This window comes from Chionomys nivalis, chromosome X, assembly GCF_950005125.1.
Source record: "Chionomys nivalis chromosome X, mChiNiv1.1, whole genome shotgun sequence".
NCBI classification, from domain to species: Eukaryota; Metazoa; Chordata; class Mammalia; order Rodentia; family Cricetidae; genus Chionomys; species Chionomys nivalis.
The window spans coordinates 88,190,857-88,212,435 of NC_080112.1; the positions used below are offsets into that span (position 1 = coordinate 88,190,857).

The 21,579-nt window shown below is 38.0% G+C and overlaps 1 pseudogene; it reads right to left on the bottom strand.

Moving 5' to 3' along the window:
• Positions 1-5,726: 5,726 nt before the first annotated feature.
• LOC130868516 (DNA oxidative demethylase ALKBH2-like) lies at positions 5,727-6,284 on the bottom strand (annotated as a pseudogene).
• Positions 6,285-21,579: the final 15,295 nt, after the last annotated feature.

Sequence of the window (21,579 nt, forward strand, 5' to 3'; positions counted from 1 at the left end):
CATGTCCTCTCCTCGTGACTGCCTCTCAAATTTATGGTCTCTTTTCCTTAATTATTATTGTTACAAGCCTGCACTCACAGACACATAAATATATAAATGCAATCTTCCAAGTCCATTTAATGTTGCTTGTTTATGCATATGGTTTCAGAGCTCTCCATTTAATATTGACCATCAATTAAAAGGGTCATCCCAGGGAAAACAAATTCTCTCAGCATGATTTTTAGCAGGCTGTGGCTCTTTGTTTAGGGTGGAACCCTATGATAGTTCTCTTTTTCAAGTTAGCATACTGATTGGTATTGTCCTTGTTCAGGTCTTATTTAGGAAGCCATATTGTTGAAGTATCAATGGTGAAGCATCCCTTTCTTTTCGAGAAGGCACACTAAGTCTCACAGCAGATTTCCTGGTTTTCTGACTCCTACAATCTTTCCTCCTCCTCTGGATGATGCTCTCTAAGCCTATGGAGCAGGAGTTGTGCTGTAGATGTATATATTGGGGCTAGACATCCCACAATCACTTGTTCACTAAATTTGAGTAGCTGTGGTTTTCTGTAATGGTCTCTCTCTCTCTCGCTCTCTCTCTCTCTCTCTCTCTCTTGCAAGGAGAAGCTTTTTTGATGAAGGATGAGAGTTACACTTATTTAATTAAATTAATTAATTAATTAATTTATTTATTTATTAAAGATTTCTGCCTCTTCCCCGCCACCACCTCTCATTTACCCCCCCTCCCCCAATCAAGTCTTCCTCCCTCCTCAGCCCAAAGAGCAATCAGGTTTCCCTGCCCTGTGGGAGGTCCAAGGACCATCCACCTCCATCCAGGTCTATTAAGGTGAGCATCCAAACTACCTAGGCTCCCACAAAGCCATTATGTGCAATAGGATCAAAAACCCATTGCCATTGTTCTTCAGATCTCAGTAGTCCTCATTGTCCGCTATGTTCAGCGAGTCCAGTTTTGTCCCATGCTTTTTCAGACCCCGGCCAGCTGGCCTTGGTGAGTTCCCGATAGAACATCCCCATTGCCTCAGTGTGTGGGTGCACCCCTCGTGGTCCTGAGTTCCTTGCTCGTGCTCTCTCTCCTTCTGCTCCTCCTTTGGATCGTGAGACTTCAGTCCAGTGCTCCAATGTTGGTCTCTGTCTCTGTCTTCTTTCATCGCCTGATGAAGGTTAATATTCAGGAGGATGCTTAAATGTTTTTCTTTGGGTTCACCTTCTTATTTAGCTTCTCTAATCAAAAACACCAATGATAGCCTCTGCTGGAGAGGTTGTGGAGAAAAGGGCACACTCATCCATTGCTGGTGGGAATGCAAACTTGTGCAACCACTCTGGAAAACAATATGGCGGTTTCTCAGGAAATTCGGGATCAACCTACCCCTGGACCCAGCAATACCACTCTTGGGAATATACCCAAGAGATGCCCTATCATACAACAAAAGTATATGCTCAACTATGTTCATAGCAGCATTGTTTGTAATAGCCAGAACCTGGAAACAACCTAGATGCCCTTCAATGGAAGAATGGATGAAGAAAGTATGGAATATATACATATTAGAGTACTACTCAGCAGTAAAAAACAATGACTTCTTGAATTTTGCATACAAATGGATGGAAATTGAAAACACTATCCTGAGTGAGTTAAGCCAGACCCAAAAAAGAGGAACATGGGATGTACTCACTCATATTTGGTTTCTAGCCATAAATAAAGAGTTACACTTATTTGTAATAATTAGAATTTACTTAGGAATTATATTGATTTACTAAAGTCGTAGTAGTATATTCTCCTCTATGGTGCATGACCTCAAGTGCCCAGGTAGTTTCTTAGCTTTCGAGTCCCAGGAATGATTTCCCTCCTGTTGAGCAGGACTTAAATCTAATTAGAGAGCTGTTGGTTACAGCCAAGATGTAAGTGCTATTGCTACATACTTGTAGGTAGATATTTCTTTGGACCTCCCGCTCACAAAAACAAACAAACAAATAAACAAACAAACAAACAAAACCAAACTGACATGGAGACTTATTATTCATTATGAAGCATCAGCCTATAGCTTAGGCTTGTCCCACTAGCTCTTATGACTTGATTTAAACAATTTAATTTACATTAATCTATGTTTTGTTTCATGGTTTTTTACTTCTTTCATCTTATACCTCCTGTTTTTTCTCCATGTCTCCTAGTATTTGTCACATGCCTAGATTCATTTCTCTCTCTCTCTCTCTCTCTCTCTCTCTCTCTCTCTCTCTCTCTCTCTGCCTGGAAGTCCTGCCTAACCTATTTCTGCCTAGCTATTATCCATTCGGCTCTTTATTAAAGCAATCAGAAGGCACCTTGGCAAACATTCTTCTTCACAGTGTCCAAAGAGATTATTCCTCAATACTTACTTAGCAATATTTTGCCAAACTAGTCATGGTGGTGCTTAGGTGTCACAGCTGGGCAGCTGTGTTTGTTGTCTCCCTCCCTTGTCTGCTTGCAGGGCAGCTTCTGGTACTATGAGAACTAGTCCTCAGCATGCAGGCTTTCAGATATGATCCTGCTAGGATCATTCAAGTCCTGTGTCTTAAGGACATAGTGTTCTCTTTATTTATTTTTATTGATATCTATATTTCTCTCTGCTCCCCTCCCTGCCTCTCCCCTCCCTGCGTCTCTCCTCCCTCCTTCCTTCCTTCAACCCTCTCTGATGGTCCTATGCTCCCAATTTACTCAGGAGACCTTGTTTTCTAAATCCCATGTAGATGAGTTTCATGTATGTCTCTCTTAGGGTCCTCATTGTTGTCTAAATTCTCTGTGATTGCGATTTGTGGGCTGGTTTTATTTACTTTATGTTTTTAAACCACTTATGAGTGAGTACGTGTGATAATTGTCTTTCTGTGTCTGGGTTACCTCACTCAAAATGATGTTTTCTAGCTCCATCCATTTGCCTGCAAAGTTTAAGATGTTATTTTTTCTGCTGTGTAGTATTCCATTGTGTAAATGTACCACACTTTCCTTATCCATTCTTCAGTGGAGGGGCATTTAGGTTGTTTTGAGGTTCTGGCTATGACAAACAATGCTGCTATAAACATAGTTGAGCACAGAACATAGTGTTTTCAACAAGAGGGACTTGCCTTCAACTTCTGTGAGACAACCAACGTCAATGTCAATATCCCATATTGTTTTGGAATTCTCTTGGACTCCCCTTACCAAGAACTCAAAAGGGAGTGTTTCATCCTTGGTACTTGGGATTTTGCTAGACAATCTATGATGAGAGAAATATTGACAATCTGTTTGGAGAAATTTTCATTTAAACTACAGAAGTATACACACACACAATTTTAGGTAAATAATCATTGTCTTAGTTAGGGTTTCTTTTGCTGTGATGAAACACTATGACCAAGAAACAAGTTGAGAAGGAAAGGGTTTATTTGGCTTATACTTCCTTATCACTGTTCATCATCAAAGGAAGTCATAACAGGAACTCAAACAGGGCAGGAAACTGGAGGCAAGAGCTGTTGTACTGGCCATGGAGGTGTGCTGCTTAATGGCTTTCTTCCCATGGCCTGCTCAGTCTACATTTTTATAGAACTTGGGACCACCAGTCCAGGGATGGCACATCCCAAAATTTACTGGGTCCTTTCCCATTAATCATTAATTAAGAAAATGTCCTATAGGCTTGCCTACAGTACAATCTTATGGAGGTATTTTCCCAGTTGAGGATCCCCCTTCTCTGATGATGCTAGATTGTATAAATTTGACATATAACTAGCCAGCACATTATGGCTTTTTTCAAGCATCCTTGCTGTTATTTTTCCCTCTTCTCCTTCATCCTTATTTCTATTGAGTACCCTCTTTCCATTCCAGTGAAGGCCTCCCTGATTTCCTCATTTCCCATCATATCGTTTGTATACTGTTATTTTCACTGTAGTGCTCCTCCCCATGCTTCTCCCCTCTATGGTATCACTTAACTTTCCTAGTTTCTAAATTTGCTACAGGTTTTATAGTCACATCTGAAATTTTAGAGCTAGGAATCACAGAAGAATGAGAGCAGGGGCTAGTCAACTTTCTGTGTCTGGGTTAACTTACTTAATATAATATTTTCTGGTTCTATCATTTTCTCTCCAGATTTAATTTTTTACATATGACTAATATTTCATAATGTAGATGTACCACATTGTCATTACCCATTCATCAATTGAAAGCTATTTAGGTTATTTCCTTGTTCTAAGTAATGTGAATAGATTATCAATGAACAGGACTGAACAAGTATCTGGAGTAGGATATCATGTCCTATGCTCGTATGCCAAAGAACTGTATAGCTTGATCATAAGGTACATACTTGTCTGCCTGTGCTGCACACTTAAATGCATGTCGTGCCCGCAGAGATTAGAAGAGATGTCGGATCTGTAACTGGAGTTACAGAATGTTGGAAGCCTCTGTATAGGTTCTGAGAAGTGAAATTTGATCCTCTGCAAGAGTAAATAAGTGATCTTAAACACTGAACCATTTCTGTGGTCTCTTCTTTGCATTTTCTTTGTTTGTAATTTCATCTTTTATAAGCATATTAATTAAGAGCTAGTTTTCTGTCAGAAATACCAAATAAATCTGAGTTTCTGAAGTCAATAGTAGTTTGTCATTAAACGGAAAGTGCAATGTACATTTTCAGAGGGACTACCTTTTGAGCTGGTGATCTCAGGACACAGGGTGCTTTTTTTCTTAAAGTCCAAGCATGTCCTAAGGTTTGGCTTCCACATGAATGAGTGTGCGAGCACATCCATTTAACTACTGTGACTAAAATGGCAGAAATCACTTACACTCACATTTTCTTACTGAAACTTGACTTCAAGATTCCACCCAAGTGTGAGGTTACTGGGAAATTGCTACACTCTGGAAGAAAAGCATAGGTCTTTCTCAACAGCAAACCAGCAAACTGTGTTACTAAAAGAACTAGCAGCATCATTCTTCTTCTCTTTCTTTTTTTTTCCTTTTTGACCTGATGACTTTATTTCTATGACTTGCTCACTGTATCTTTGAATGAAAGTAGCAGAAGTAGTATCTCTTCTCTCTTCCTCATTTTAAAGGAAACATTTTAAGGTTTAAAATACATAGAATGATATTTCTTATAGGGTTTGCTAGATAATTTTATTAGGTTAGCAAAATTCTTTCATTTGGCAAGATTTTAAAAGTGATTTTCTTACATTTTTTGATATATAATTACATCATTTTACCTTCCCTTTCTTCTTACAAATTTGCCATGTATTCCTCCTTGTTCTTACCCAGATTCATGGCCTATTTTATATTAATTGTTGTTACAGGTATATCTGTATACATATATATTTCTAAATACAGCCTGCTAAGTCTGCATAATGTTAATAATGTTTATGTTTTCAGGTCTGGCTATTTGGTATTGAATAGACAATTGGCATGCTCTTCCCTGGGGAAGACTATTTCTCTTTATTTCAGCATTCTTTAATTGCATATAGTTCTTTATGCACAGTTGAGGTCTCATAAGCATCCTGTCTCCTCAGTAAGATTTTAAATTAAACATATTTGATGAAATGACTTTTATTTGTGTTTTGTTCTTAAGGTATTGAAAACATAAACTGCATTTGTGGGTTTGCTCATATTAACCCAGGTTTGCTTTGCTAAGATAAATCTTACTCTAGTATTTTTATAGTATTTTTATTTTTATGTGTCACTGGTTTCTGTTTGCTTTTTCTCAAGTTTTATGGTTTTTTGTTGTTTTTTTATAAATAGATAATGTTTTATTTCTTAGTAGGTAAAATTTTCCGAAAAGTCAAGTTGACCCGAGGAGCCAAGACCTTCTTGCGGATGGGGACACTGTGGTACCAGTGGGTACTGGTGGGGTGGTTCATCATCAGTAGGTTTCCATGGGCCAGCTGCAGCTTGACTACTTCCACTGCCTGCCGGGGTCTCTTCCCTCCAGAGTCTTTGTGCCGGAAGAGGAAGTCTCTGCAGGCCCCAAAGGAGACCGATGTGATGGGACTCCCAGGAGTCAGTTCTCTTTCATCATCTCTGTGTTCCCTGATGTGGTCGTAACCATCTTTATACCTGTTAATGATCACAAAGTTGAAAGTCTGCCCTGTCACCCCGAAGATCCGATCTCAAACACGCTCTAGAACTGGAATCCAGGGCTTTTGTGTCAGTGTAAGACCAGAGAAGATGTATGTCAGTTCAGCGTCTTCGTAGGTTGCCTGCTCCCTGGGAACGCTGTGCCACTTTCCAAATACTTGGACCTTGGCCAGTGCACCAGTAAAATCCTCCACTTCTTGCTCAAACTCTCTGAAGATCTCGTTTGCCCAAGTTTTATGTTTTTATTTGTATTATGTGAAGAGGTGTTTTGTCTGCTTTTGTTTCTGTGCATTAAGTGGGTGTCTTGTGCCCTTGGCGGCCAGAAGAGAGGGTTAGATCCCTGGGACTGGAGATACTTGTGACTGTAAACTTCCATGTGGGTGCTAGAATTTAAAGTCTGGTCCTCTGGAAGAGCAACTAGCTATCTTAGGCACTAAGCTGTCTCTCAAACCTGCTATTTGCTACTTAAATCTGTAGTCATTCATGATATTTGTCTATAAAGTATCTCAGTCAAGTTGTCTTATTTTAAGGACAAAAATAAATTATTTGTTTTTTTTGGTCTCTGTAAATATCACATTCACTTCAGTAATCTTTCCCTGGTTATTGGGACATTAGACATCAAAGGTAATCTAAGTCCAGTGTTTACCTTATAAAAAGAATTTAAAATAGTGTTTCCAAATTTTTGATAATTATAAAACTCTCCAGTGTTTCTGTATCATATTTAATCATTTTGGCAAGTTATAGTTTTGTATATACTGTAATTAACAACTCAGTCATCAATCTTACTGGTATAAGATGATTTATTGTATGACTTTTAAAGTTTCTTTATTTTACAACTAACTTTAAATATCATTAAACATTGAAATTATACCAATGATGTTTTCATAAAGAGCTGGAGAGATGATCAGAGGTTAAGGGCACTGATTGCTTTTACAAAGAACTGGGGTTCATTTCCCAGTACCAACCTGGTAATTCACAGCCATTTTTAGGTCCAGTGCCAGGGGATCCAGTGACTTCTTCTGGATTTGATGGATACTGCATATATGTGATGTACAGACACATATTATGGCAAATTACTTAAGAACATGAAGTAAAAAGTCTCAAACATTTACTAAAATAGCACAGATAAAGATCACTGATTTAAAGTGGATCTTTCAATAGCCTTTGGCACATGTCCTCAATAGTAAACAATTGCAATATAACATTTTATAACCAAAAGTAAACTTTTATAAATTAGCAGCCATTTCTTTTCCTTCTGCCCCATACACCTATTAATCTACACTCTATTCCTGTGATTTTTCTATTATAGACATTTTACATCATACAACGTGGTCTTTTGGGCCTGAAATCTTTCATTTACAATAAAAATTTCAAGATTCATCTGAGTTGTGGTATGAATCAGAACTTCATTCTTTTTAAAGTAATTAATATTCTATTATTTTTCTAAGTTGTCTTCATCTTCTCATCAATTATATTTGAGTCATCTTCAGTCATTGTTTATTAGAAATAACTATGATTTCTATAAACAAGCTTTCACTTGAATGTTTGTTTGCAATGCACATAAGACTACAATTATTAAGTCATGTGTTAACTATTTTTTTCTGAGAAACCATTGAATTCTTTTATATTATCAGTGATAATGTGTATAGAATTGGGGAAAGGAGAAGGAGCATGGTGAAAAATGATGTGAATTTAATGCTCATATATGAAATTTCCCCAAAGCTTTAACTCTCTCAAATCCTTACTAGAAATTGTTACATGTTATTGTATGAATGGAGATAGCCTTAGTTAATATGAAATAATTTGTGTTTTAATTTGCATTTTCTTTTTTATTGTTAATTATAACACGGCTTGGTCCATTAGGTCTAGCTTCTTATTGGCTCTTATATTAATCTAACCCATTTTTATTAATCTGTATATCACCACGTGTTAGTGGCTTACTGGCAAAGTTTCGCATGTCTGACTCTGGCAGTTCCATGGCATCTATCTGACTCTGCCTTCTTCCTCCCAGAATTCTGTTTAGTTTTCCCTGCCTACCTAAGTTCTGCCCTATCAACAGGCCACTGCAGTTTCTTTATTCATTAATGGTAATCACAGCACACAGAGGGGACTCCCACATCACCTTTCCTTTTCTGTTTAAATAAGAAGGAAGGTTTTAACTTTAATATAGTAAAATTACATATAACAAAACAGTTATCAAGCAAGAATTACAGTTACGATGTTTATATTTATTTTATGTTTTATCATAACTAAGGAAAACTATAACTATAAATTCTTCAACTCCATCAAAGACTCCAGAAATATATGATATTACCTAAGTAAACAGGAAGTACATTGCAAGCAACTTCCAAAATTCTAGAATTGACAGAGACAACTAGCCTGGACAGTCACCCAAAGTTTTTCTGTACCATTGGAGCATCCATCTTCATATAGTCAAAATTGTAGTCACATTAGTTAGATTTTCTAGATTTATAGAGATATATTTCAGTTAGATAGATATTGTTCACATCTTTCAGAGACCTTCAGAATATGGCATTTAAAATGTTTAAGGACTTAAGACTGTTCATGACAGTGAGACATATCTGCTCCTGGCAGCACAAGCTACTTCAAGAGGAAGATGGACATCGAAGAGGCTTCTTATGGAGTTAGTTAGCCATTTGGGCAAGAAACTGCTCTTGCCTGAACATGAAGGACATGAAGAGAAATGACTGCTGATCTAGCCTAAAGGTGAGATGATCCTTCGGGGTTCATGCTTCATGAAGAGTCTGCTAGACATTCTGCAGGATACAGAAGAAAGTGATTGGCAAACTGGCAATATAGGCAGACCTGTCTGAAATTTCCTGCATTGTGGAAAAGGATACTATGGGCCTGTAAGTTAATTTGCATTTTCTAATGCCTACTAATGCTGCACATTTCCTCAGGTTCTTTTTAGACTATTCCAGATCTTCTTTGCCCATTTTTAAATTAAGGGAATATTCATTTTGCTATAGGACCATAAGTTTGGTTTACATATTCCAATATATACACCTAATTATGTATCCAATGGCACTGAAAATAGAAGTTCAAACAAAATACACAGTATTAATAAAAGTTTTCTTTCTCTATGAGTTTTCATTTCATTTCCTTGATAATGCCTTTTGGAAGAGAGACATCTTCAACATGATAAAATCAATTCATAATTAGTTTTGTATTACTTGAGAATTTTATGTCATTTTTAAGGTCACAGAGTTCGATTTTAATATTTTCTTTTAAGAAACTTTAGTTTTGGCTCTGGTGTGAGATCATTAACTGATTTTGACCTGGTTTTTTGTGTATGAACGTAGAAGTTTATTCTTTTCCCATTGAAACAATTTTCACAGCATCCTTTGTTGATAAGACTATTCTTTCTCCCATTGGATTGTCTTGAATTTTTTGTGGAAAATCATCAGATGATAAATGTGAGATCTACTTCTGTTTTGGCAGCCACATCGCATGGAATAGTAAGCTGTACTAGTAGTACATTGTGTTAGTCTGCATGGGTTTATAGCAAGTTTTGAAATCAGAAATATTTGTCTTCCCGTGTTGTTTTACATTTTTGTTTATTCTTTGTTAGCTCACATCTGTTGTTGTGCTAACTCTTGTAGCTTTTTCATTTAGAGTACTGAATTTTCTTATTGCCTGATTTCTGAAGGATCTTATACTCTTAATTTCTTTAAGATAATTTATATCTAATTCCTTGAATTCTTTGACCACATTTGAAGTAGATTATTGTAAAAATTTTATTGAGTATGTTTAACATTTAACTTCTTTAGAAATAGTTTCCGTAATTTCTTTTTTCTTGTGTATGAGCTATACATCTTTTGTTGTCACTTCTTTGCATATCTCCTGTATTCTTAGACCCAAACTGGACATTTTCAGTAATATTAATTAATGTGTCAGCACCAGAAGTTATATGGTTGCCCAGCCCAAGTATTTGTTTGTTTTTATTTTTAACATCGCTGATGATTATTTCTGCTGTGTGTATTCTTTGCTGTGTGTAACCTCTAATGTCTCCTCTCATTTAGCTAGAAACTGACAAACACACAGAAATTTCCTCTGTTGTGATAAGAGCGGCGGGGCTGCATCCCGGCACCCGGATGCCTGCATGGCTAGCTTATGCTCCGAAATAATTACACGGAAACTGTATTCTTTTTAACACTGCCTGGCCCATTAGTTCCAGCCTCTTATTGGCTAGCTCTTACATATTGATCTAACCCATTTGTAATATTCTGTGTAGCACCATGAGTTGGCTTACCAGAGAAGATCTTAACCTGCATCTGTCTGGAATGAGGGAATCATGGCGACTCACTGACTCGGCTTCTTTCTCCCAGCATTCTGTTCTGTTTACTCCACCTAAGGGTTGGCCTATCAAATCGGCCTAGCAGTTTTCTTTATTAATTAACCAATGAAAACAACAGATAAATACAAGACCCACCTCCACCATTCCTCAAATTCCTGGAACCAATTATTCTGACAGTTTTTACTAAGAATCTCTGTAAGCATTTTGTTGGAACACTTACAATACCCAGACAACTGACAACACTTGCTTTCTCAACTCTAACGAATATGCTAGAGCCTCGCAAATCCCTTATGGGTAACACATTCCTCGGATTGTCCTTTTTAGGTTTCTGCTTTTCAGTTTAACATTTGTGCCAACACTTCTCAACCTCCTCATAGAGTCTAAAATTCAAACTAGCCCTGGATGCTTTCATTAGACTTTCTTGGGGGAAAAGTCTTTTTTAGCTTTGGGCAAGCCCTGAATCTTATCCAATAAATATAGTTTTCAATTGAGTGTTCTGGAGAACTAGCAGTCATGTAAAGCCATGGCATTTCTCTGGGAATGAGGCTTTGAAGTACGTTTAATCCTATGCTGTCTTTCCAGTGTTTGCTTGGCTGCTGCTTTCCCATATGACAGCTAGCTATTAATCTTCAAAGGTATCAAAGCCAGAAAGAAAGGGATAAGAACACTGTAAGTGAAAATACTTTTCACAAGAATCAACTTGAAAAATCTCTCAGATGGCTGCATGTCTGTTATTTTGCAAGAGTTCTGAAAATGCTGATCCTTATGTTTGGCAGTTTCTTTATTGCTTTACAGAGAAGATAAATTTTCATGATCTTACCATCTAATTATGTTTTATAATAATTTTTCTAACGATCTGTCTTTGGTATTTTTAGTCCCTTAATTATCTCTATTTAAAGGGGTGAGGTTTGCAATACTCCAGAGGCTGGTTCTGAACTCCTGGACTCTAGTCTTCTCAGCAGCTGAGGGGCAGGTGCGAACCATTTTGCACTTACCAGTATCTTTGATGAACAGTCATAATTATACTTTTATTATTGAAATATGTTTTATTCTCGTGTACTGAATATTTTATTGATGATTAAAGAGCATTTAACATCGAATTTTTATTACTTATTTTAATCTTCTTTAACACTGTCATTTGCCTTTAAAAATCAGCTTCATAAAATTTAATTCTTATCCCTTTGCAAACAAAGTACATTTAGATAAGGCTTAAAATATGTCCACCCAGTGCCAGGCAAAGTAGTACATTCTTGTAATCTTGGCGCTTGGGAGACTGAGACAGGAGGATGGCCATGAATCTGAAGCCAACAGCCTTAGTTTCACAGTCTTAGATCCGTCCCTTGATTTTTTTCTAGCCATGTAAATGGCATCCCCATTAGGATACAACTATCTTCATTATCCTCAAAGGTTTCCTTATGATTTCTTGTACTCAATCTCTTACATCCTCAGTAATCAATGGCATTTATGAATCTACATTTTGTTTTTAAAGTAAATACCTTGGAGCAGATTGTAGAGTCACAATCTATATGTATGTTTACCTTTGTGTAAGTAACTCATCATTTTTTCAAAATTCGTAACATTTAATATTTCCACCAACACATTATAAGAGATTTAGTTACTCTACATTGACATTTGCATTTGATTTTATTAGTCTTTTCAGCTTTTAAGTTCCTTTTTTTTGGATGACAACTCCATTTATTAATATTTTTAATTTTGGTCTTTGTTCATTTATAGGAGTATTTATTTATTTATTTATTTATTTATTTATTTATTTATTTGTTGTTGTTGAAAAATATTTCCACCTTCTCCCGATTTCCCATTTCCCTCCCCCTCCTACCACTCCTCTCCCCCTTCCCCCACTCCCCTCCCCCTCTCCCCACTCCACTCCTCCTCCCCCCACTCCATTCCCCCTCCCTCTCAAGACTGAAGAACAGTCCAGATACCCTGCCTTGCAGGAAATCCAAGGTCTTCCCACTTCTATCCAGGTCCAGGAAGGTGAGCATCCAAACAGGCTAGACTCCCACAAAGCCAGTTCATGCAGTAGGATCGAAACCTAGTGCCATTGTCCTTGGATTCTCATCAGCCTTCAATGTCTGCCTTGTTGAGAGAGTCCGGTTTCATCCCATGCTTATTCAGTCCCAGTCCAGCTGGCCTTCCTGAGCTCCCAATAGATCAGCTCCACTGTCACAGTGGGTAGATGCACCCTTCGCAGTCCTGACTTCCTTGCTCATGTTCTCCCTCCTCCTGCTCCTCATTTGGACCTTGGGAGCTCAGTCTGGTGTTCCAATGTGGGTCTCTGTCTCTATCTCCATCCCTCGTCAGATGAAGGTTCTAAGGTGATATGTAAGATATTCATCAGTATGGCTATAGGACAGGGTCATTTCAGGTTCTCTCTCCTCATTTGCCCAAGGTACTAGCTGGGGACTTCTCCCTGGACACCTGCAAGCCTTTCTGGAGTCAAGTCTCTTGCCAACACTACGATGGTTCCCTTAATTAGAATATATACTTCTCTGCTCCCATATCCACCCTTCCTTTATCCCAGCCATCCCATTCCCTCAAGCTCCCACCATCCTCCCCTTCTCAAGATTCTCACCCCATTTCCCCTTACCCCCATCCCACCTCACTCCCAAGTTCCCAGTTTTTGCCCGGCAAGCTTGTCTACTTCCCATATCTAGGAGGATAACTATATCTTTTTCTTTGTGTTCACCTTCTTATTTAGCTTCTCTAGGATCACAAATCATAGGCTATATTTATGGCTAGAAACCAATTATGAGTGAGTACATCCCATGTTCATCTTTTTGGGTCTGGCTGACCTCACTCAGGATAGTGTTTTATATTTCCATCCATTTGCATGCAAAATTCGAGAAGTCATTATTTCTTACCGCTGAGTAGTACTCTAATATGTATATATTCCACACTTTCTTCATCCATTCTTCCATTGAAGGGCATCTAGGTTGTTTCCAGGTTCTGGCTATTACAAATAATGCTGCTAGGAATATAGTCAAACAAATGCTTTTGTCATATGATAGGGCATCTCTTGGGTATATTCCCAAAAATGGTATTACTGTGTCTTGGGATAGGTTGACCCCGAATTTCCTGAGAAAATGCCAAACTGATTTCCAAAGTGGTTGCACAAGTTTGCATTCCCACCAGCAATGGAAGAGTGTATCCCATACTCCACAACCTCTCCAGCAAAGGCTATCATTAGTGTTCTTGATTTTAGCCATTCTGACAGGTGTAAGATGGTATCTCAATGTTGTTTTAATTTGCATTTCCCTTATCCCTAAGGAGGTTGAGCATGACCTTAAGTGTCTTTTGGCCATTTGAATTTCTTCTGTTGAGAATTCTCTGTTCAATTCAGTGCCCCATTTTTTAATTAGGTTAATTAGCATTTTAAAGTCTAGTTTCTTGAGTTCTTTATATATTTTGGAGATTAGACTTGTGTCTGTTGCAGGGTTGGTGAAGATCTTCTCCCAGTCAGTGGGTTGCCTTTTTGTCTTAGTGACAATGTCCTTTGCTTTACAGAAGCTTCTCAGTTTCAGGAGGTCCCATTTATTCAATGAGGCCCTTAACGTCTGTGCTGCTGGGGATATATGTAGGAAGTGATCTCCTGTGCCCATATGTTGTAGGGTACTTCCCAATTTCTCTTCTATCAGGTTCAGTGTGTTCAAGCTGATATTGAGGTCTTTAATCCATTTGGACTTGAGTTTTGTGCATGGTGATAGATATGGATCTATTTTCAGTCTTCTACAGGTTGACAACCAGTTCTGTCAGCACAATTTGAAGATTCTCTCTTTCTTCCATTGTATATTTTTAGCTCCTTTATCAAAAATCAGATGTTCATAAGTTTGTGGGTTAAAATCCGGGTCTTCTACTTGATTCCATTGATTGACTTCTCTGTTTGTATGCCAATACCAAGCTGTTTTCAATACTGAAGCTCTGTAATAGAGTTTGAAGTCAGGGATGGTAATGCCTCCAGAAGTTCCTTTATTGTATAAGATTGTTTTGGCTATCCTGGGCTTTTTGTTTTTCTATATAAAGTTGATTATTGTCCTCTCAATATCTGTGAACAATTTTGATGGGATTTTAATGGGGATTGCATTGAATCTATAAATTGCCCCTGGTAGAAATGACATTTTTACTATGTTGATCCTCCCAATCCAAGAACAAGGGAGATCATTCCATTTTCTGGTATCCTCCTCAGTTTCTTTCTTCAAAGACTTAAAGTTCTTGTCAAATAGAACTTTCACTTCCTTGGTTAGAGTTACCCAAGATATTTTATGCTATTTGTGGCTACCGTGAAAAGTGATGCTTCTCTGATTTCCCTCTCTGCTTCCTTATCATTTGTATATAGGAGGGCCACTGATTTTTTCGAATTGATCTTGTATCCTGCCACACGACTAAAGATGTTTATCAGCTGTAGGAGTTCTTTGCTGGAGTTTCTGGGGTCGCTTATGTACACTATCATATCATCTGCAAATTATGAAAGTTTAACTTCTTCCTTTCCAATTCGAATCCCTTTGATCCCCTTATGTTGTCTTATTTCTATTGCTAGAACTTCAAGCACCCGATTTTAGTGGTATGGTTTTGAGTTTCGCTTCATTTAATTTGATGTTAGCCGTCGGCTTTCTGTAAATAGCTTTTATTATAGTTAGGTATGACCATTGTATCCCTAATCTCTCCAAGACTTTTATCATAAAGGGTTGTTGAATTTTGTCAAATGCTTTTTCAGCATCTAATGAAATGATCATATTTTTTTTCTTTCAGTTATTTATATGATGGATTACATTGATAGATTTTAGTATGTTGAACCAGCCCTGCATCCCTGGGATGAAGCCTACTTGATCATAATGGATAATTTTTCTAATGTATTCTTGGATTTGGTTTGCCAGTATTTTATTGAAGATTTTCGCATCCATGTTCATGAGTGAGACTGGCCTGTAGTTCTCTTTCTTGGTTGAGTCTTTGTGTGGTTTTGGTATCAGGGTAACTGTAGCTTCATAAAAGGAATTTGGCGATGACTTTTCTGTTTCTATATTGTGAAATACATTAAGGATTATAGGTATTAGGTCTTCTTGGAAGTTCTGGAAGAATTCTGCATTGAAACCATCTGGTCCTGGACTTTTTTTGGAAGGGAGGTTTTTGATAATAACTTCTAATTCTTCTTGACTAACTGGTCTATTTAGATTGTTCACCTGGTCATGGTTTAACTTTGATATATGCTACTTATCTAAAAACGTGTCCATTTCTTTTACATTTTCCAATTTTGTGGCATACAGGATTTTGTAGTAAGATCTAATGATTCTCTGAATTTCCTCTGTGTCTGTGGTTATGTCTTCCTTTTCATTTCTGATCTTGTTAATTTCCATATTCTCTCTCCGCCGTTTGATTAGTTTGAATAGGGGTTTATCAATCTTGTTGATTTTCTCCAAGAACCAGCTTTTTGTTTCATTGATTCTTTGGATTGTTTTCTGTGTTTCTATTTTGTTGATTTCAGCCCTCAGTTTGATTATTTCCGGCCTTCTACTCCTCCTAAGTTTTTTTTTTAGAGCTTTCAGGTGGGCTATTAAGTCTCCAATATGTGCTTTCTCCGTTTTCTTTAAGTGGACACTTAGTGCTAGGAACTTTCCTCTTAGCATTGCTTTCATAGTGTCCCATAGGTTTGAGTATGTTGAGTCTTTATTTTCATTGAATTCAAGAAAGACTTTAATTTCTTTCTTTATTTCTTCCTTGATCCAGGTGTGGTTCAGCAGTTGACTGTCCAGTTTCCATGAGTTTTTAGGCTTCTGGGGTAGCATTGTTGTTGAATTCTAGCTTTAATCCATGGTGATCTGATAAGACACAGGTGTTTAATAATATTTTTTGTAACTGTGGAAGTTTGCTTTGTTACCGATTATGTGGTCAATTTTTGAGAAGGTTCCATGAGCTGCAGAGAAGAAGGTATATTCTTTCCTATTTGAGTGGAGTGTTCTATAGGTGTCTGTTAAGTCCATTTGATTCATTACCTCCCTTAATCCTCTTATTTTTCTGTTATGTTTCTGTCTGATTGACCTGTCCATTGGTGAGAGAGGAGTGTTAAAGTCTCCTACTCTTCATGTGTGTGGTTTGATGACTGCCTTAAATTTTAGTAATGTTTCTTTTACATAAGTGGGTGCTTTTATATTAGGGTCATACATATTCAGGATTGAGACTTCATCCTGATGAACTGTTCCTGTTATGAGTATAAAATGTCCCTCTTCATCTCTTCTGATTGATTTTAGTTTGCAGTCAACTTTGTTAGAAATTAGTATGGCCACACCTGCTTGTTTCTTAGGTCCGTTTGCTTGATAAATCTTTTCCCAGCCCTTTACTCTAAGTAGATGTCTGTCTTTGTGGTTAAGGTGTGTTTCTTATAAGCAGCAGAATGTTAGATCCTGTTTTTGTATCCAATCTCTTAGCCTGTGCCTTTTTATAGGTGAAATGATTCCATTGATATTAAGTGATATTAATGACCAGTGGTTGCTAACTCCGGTCAATTTTTCTTTTCTTTTTTTTTTTTTTTTTTTGGTAATGGAGTTTGTGTGTTTCCCTTCTTCGAGTTGTGCTGGTGAAGGGTCATTAGATGTCTGAGTTATTGTGGGCATTGTTGGACTCCTTGGGTTGTGATTTTCCTTCTCTTACTTTCTGTAAGGCTGGATTTGTGGCTACGTATTGTTTAAATTTGTTTTTATCCTGGAAAATTTTGTTTTCTCCATTTATAGTGAATGAAAGCTTGGCTGGGTATAGTAGTCTGGGCTTGTATCCATGGTCTCTTAGTTTCTGCAGTACATCTACCCAGGACCTTCTGGCTTTCATGGTTTCCATAGAGAAGTCAGGTGTAAGTCTGATAGGTTTACCTTTATAAGTAACTTGACCTTTTTTCCTTTGCAGGTCTTATTATTCTTTCTTTATTCTGTATGTTTTGTGTTTTGATTATTATATGGTGAGGAGATTTTTTTTTATCCAGTCTATTCGGTGTTCTGTATGATTCTTGAACCTTCAAAGTAATATCTTTCTTTAGGTTGGGAAAGTTTCTTCTATAATTTTATTAAATATATTTTTTTGTACCGTTGAGCTCTACCTCTCTTTCTTCTACCCCTATTATTCTTAGGTTTGGTCTTTTTATTGTGTCCCAGATTTCCTGAATGTTTTGTGATGAGAATTTGTTGGTTTTGCTGTTTTCTTTGAGCAGTGTGTTTATTTTCTCTATGGTATCTTCAGTGTCTGATATTCTTTCTTCTATCTCTTGTAATCTGTTGGTAGTCCTTGTCTCTGTAGTTCCTGTTCATTTACACAGATTTTCCATCTCCATCCTTCCCTTGGTTTGTGTTTTCTTCATTACTTCCATTTCATACTTCAAGTCTTGAGCTGTTTCCCTTACCTGTTTGATTGCTTTTTCTTGTTTCTCTTGGTTTTCTTGGGTATCTTTGAGAGATTTATTCATTTACTCTACCTTTTTGTTTGTAATCTCTATTTTTTATGGCAGTTTTTTACCTCCTGTTTAAGGTCCTCTATTATTTTCATATAATTCACTTTTGAGTCAATTTCTTCTATTTCTTTTGGAGTAGGGTGTACAATTCTTCTTATTTCGGGATCCCTGGATTCTGGTGATGTCATGTTGTTTTTCAGGTTGTTGGAGGAATTCTTGCATTGGCACCTGCCCATCTCTTCCTTCAAACGGAGGCAGGAGAAGCCTGGTGTCTTGGTCCAGTCTTTGCTGTGATTGACTCTCTGGGTGTATCTCCTCAGTGTAGAAGCAGGAACCATTCCCATCCAGATGGAACTCCTCAGCACCTAAACAGGGATGCCTGTTAGTTCAATGACCCGTGGACAAAAGGGCAAAGTTGGGGGGAGGGCGGGGTCGAGTAGAACACAGTAGATTCTGCAGCACAAGCTGAAGGTGCCCGAGCTCCCTTGTGGGGGACTGTGAGGCCTGCCCTGTAGGCAGGCACTCACTGTTCTGGGTGGGTACCCTTGTGTAGGAGCAGGAAACTGTTCCTGAGCAAAGGACCTAGCAGACAAAGAAGGCCTGGGGGGATGCTGGGGGGCTGGGTCGTGTGTAAGAAAGACAGCACTGCAGCAGGAGCTGGGAGGGGGGGTTGTGCTCTCTTCTGGGACAATCCGCCCCTGGATAGCACACACTCACCCGTCCAGATGGAACTTCTCAGCACCTAAACAGGGACGCCTGGTAGCCCAATGAGCCAGGGACAAAAGGAAGAACCTGGCAGGCAGGGCAGGGTCCAGTAGAGCACAGGAGACCCTGCGGCACAAGCTGAAGGTGCCTGTGCTCTTGTGGGAGGGACCTTGAGGCCTGCCCTGTAGGCAGGCACTCACCGCTCTGGGTGGGTAGCCTTAGTGTAGGAGTGGGGAAACTGTTCTTGAGCAAAGGACCTAGCAGACAGCAGGGCAGGCTTGGGGAGGGGAGGCTGGGGAGCTGGGTCGTGGGCAGCTTTTACCTTTCTGATAGTTTTATAGTTATCACTTTTTGAGGATTAGGAGGCATGGCCTTGTGGGATTGGTTGTATTCTTGTTGGAGGAGGTGTGACCATGGGGGTGTGTTTTGAAATTTCAAAAGCATATGCCAAACCCAGTGTCTCCTTATTTCCCTACCTGATTCGTATCAGGATAGAAAACACTCGGTTATGCTCCAGCACCATGTTTATCTATTTCTCTATTTGGTGATTATGGACTAACTTCATAAAACTCTAGAAGTCCCTAATTGAAGGCTTTCATATTTAAGAGTCTTCTTGGTCATGGTGTCTCTTCATAGAATTATAAACAGTAACTAACACACCACTGTAGTACTATTCAGAGTTAAAGTCTTTGGGAAGTCATGAAGGTGCTAACCTCATCAATGGATAGTCTATTGATGAAATCACAGCTCAATGTACTATTGGAAGATGATGGAAATCTTGGTAAGTTGTGACTCCTGGATTAATAGACGTGATTGAGGATTCCCCTGTTCCCCTGCTTCTGTGCTTTCTGGTTACTATGAGGTTAGAAACTTCCATCCCCTACATGTTCTTCATTTTGGCACAAGAAACAATGAAACAAAATAACTATAATAGTAAACCTTTAAATCTTGTGCTAAAATAAATCTAACCATCCTTTAAGTTGATTTTTTTGAGGTATTTTGATTTATTTGTTATATGATGCAAAAATAATTAACAAAATACCTTTTCTTATTCTAGGTTATGCAGATTTATTTAATGTTACTTACTCTATACACTTTCATGTTTTTACATTTAAACCTACACTATATCTAGAATAGACTTGTTTCTCTAATAAAGCAAATTGTTTCCCCCTTGATTTTCTTTCTCTCTCTCTCTCTCTCTCTCTCTCTCTCTCTCTCTCTCTCTCTCTCTCTCTCTTTTTCTTTCCTTTTTTTGGTTTTTCAAGACAGGGTTTCTCTGTAGCTTTGGAGTCTGTCCTGGAGTTAGCAGACCAGGCTGGTCTTGAACTCACGGAGATCCACCTGCCTCTGTCTCCCAATCCCCCTTGATTTTCATGCTCTGCTACTTTCTGTGTGTATATGTCTGTGTACATGTACACAAACACATTCAAAGACGTGCATACTCGGGGTTGAAAGAAGTTTCTCTTCATTATAATCATTGTCATAATTAAGGAACTAGAATGTGAATCTGTTTTGGACTCTATTCAATTCCATTGGTGCATTTTGCCATCCGAACAATAGCACTCTGTCTTAATAACTGTAGTTTTATAAGTTTGGCTATCTAATTTGTGCGAAGTCCAGCTTTGTTCTATTTCTTCTTGAGTACTAGTTTGCCAATTTCTACAAAAAAAAAATTTACTGAGACTTTTATTGAGATCACTTTGTGGGACACAGTGCCATTATTATAGTAAAACTTTCTATTCCTTAACAGGGTAACACTCGAATAATAAGTTATGTAGTTAATTTTGGATTTGAGACAAAGTATTCATTATTTATCCTAGACTGGTCCTGAACATGCTATACGCGCGCCTTCCTGACCTCAAAAAAATCTTCTTTCTGTCTTATCCCTTTTTAATACTGAAAATATAAGGATGTACTGCTATACTCAGTCTTGGTCAGCTTTTCATAATATTTTATAGGTTTTTGAAAAATTTGGTGTGTGTGTGTGCATGCTCGCCCTGTGACATACTTGTGGACATAAAAGGATAGTTCTAAGAAGACAATTTCTTCTTCTACCATGCAGGTTCCTGGAACTGAACTCAGGTATCAGGCTTAGGAGCAAGCACCCTTACTTGCTGAGCCATCTTGCTTGTGTAAATTTCTTATTTTCAGTGTCACTGCAAATGATATGTATTTTGAAACATTATCATTTGATTGCTGCTGGTACATGCAAACACAAGTTTTTCAAAGCTCAGTCTTGTGTCCAGTTGTAGTACAAAGGCCTAAAATTATGATCTAATATTTGTTGACTTGACTTCTGTTAGAACCAGAAAATCCTCTACTGGCCTGAGTGCATTTCCCTCTCTATTCTTTTCCATGGGGGTTTAAAATTCCATGGTAAAAAGGACCAAGCACAGATCCTGCTGATCCTACATGAGTGAAGTTTAGTGCCGCCCCCCCAGTTTACAGAGTTTACAGGATCAAAGCAAGTCAGTCATTTCCTTTACAGAAACCAGCAGTCTCTTCATCCTTTTGATACCATAAAGCTTGGTTCTATAGCATGTTGTGTTTACTATGTTTGTTACTATGAACTTCAAATGGTCTTTTGTAATTGTAGTGCTCTCCTCTTTTGGACTGTGAATAACCAATAGCTTGCTGTTGATCTCACTTGCATAAAGCATCAACCATCTGTTGAGAAATATACATGCTTTGAGGTGGGAATTTCCTTTACAGACACAGTTCAAAAGAGACAACTAAAACATCCTTATCTAGCTGGGCAGTGTTGGTTCTATCATTTTATAAATTTAAATTAAATTAATTTGTAGTCTGGCCCTTTGAGGCACAGTTTCATTTTGTAGCACTGATTGGCCTAGAACTCACTATCTAGATCAGGCTGACCTTGAACCTGTTATCTTCTTTCTCTGCAGCTGAAGTACTGGGATTATTGATGTCTGCCACATACCCAGCTAAATTTACTTTTTGGTAGCATCAGATGGAAAAAGTACATTTATCAAGTACTATGTAATAATTAATCTTCCAACATATGTGTACTAGGCATCAAACTCAAGTCAGTGTG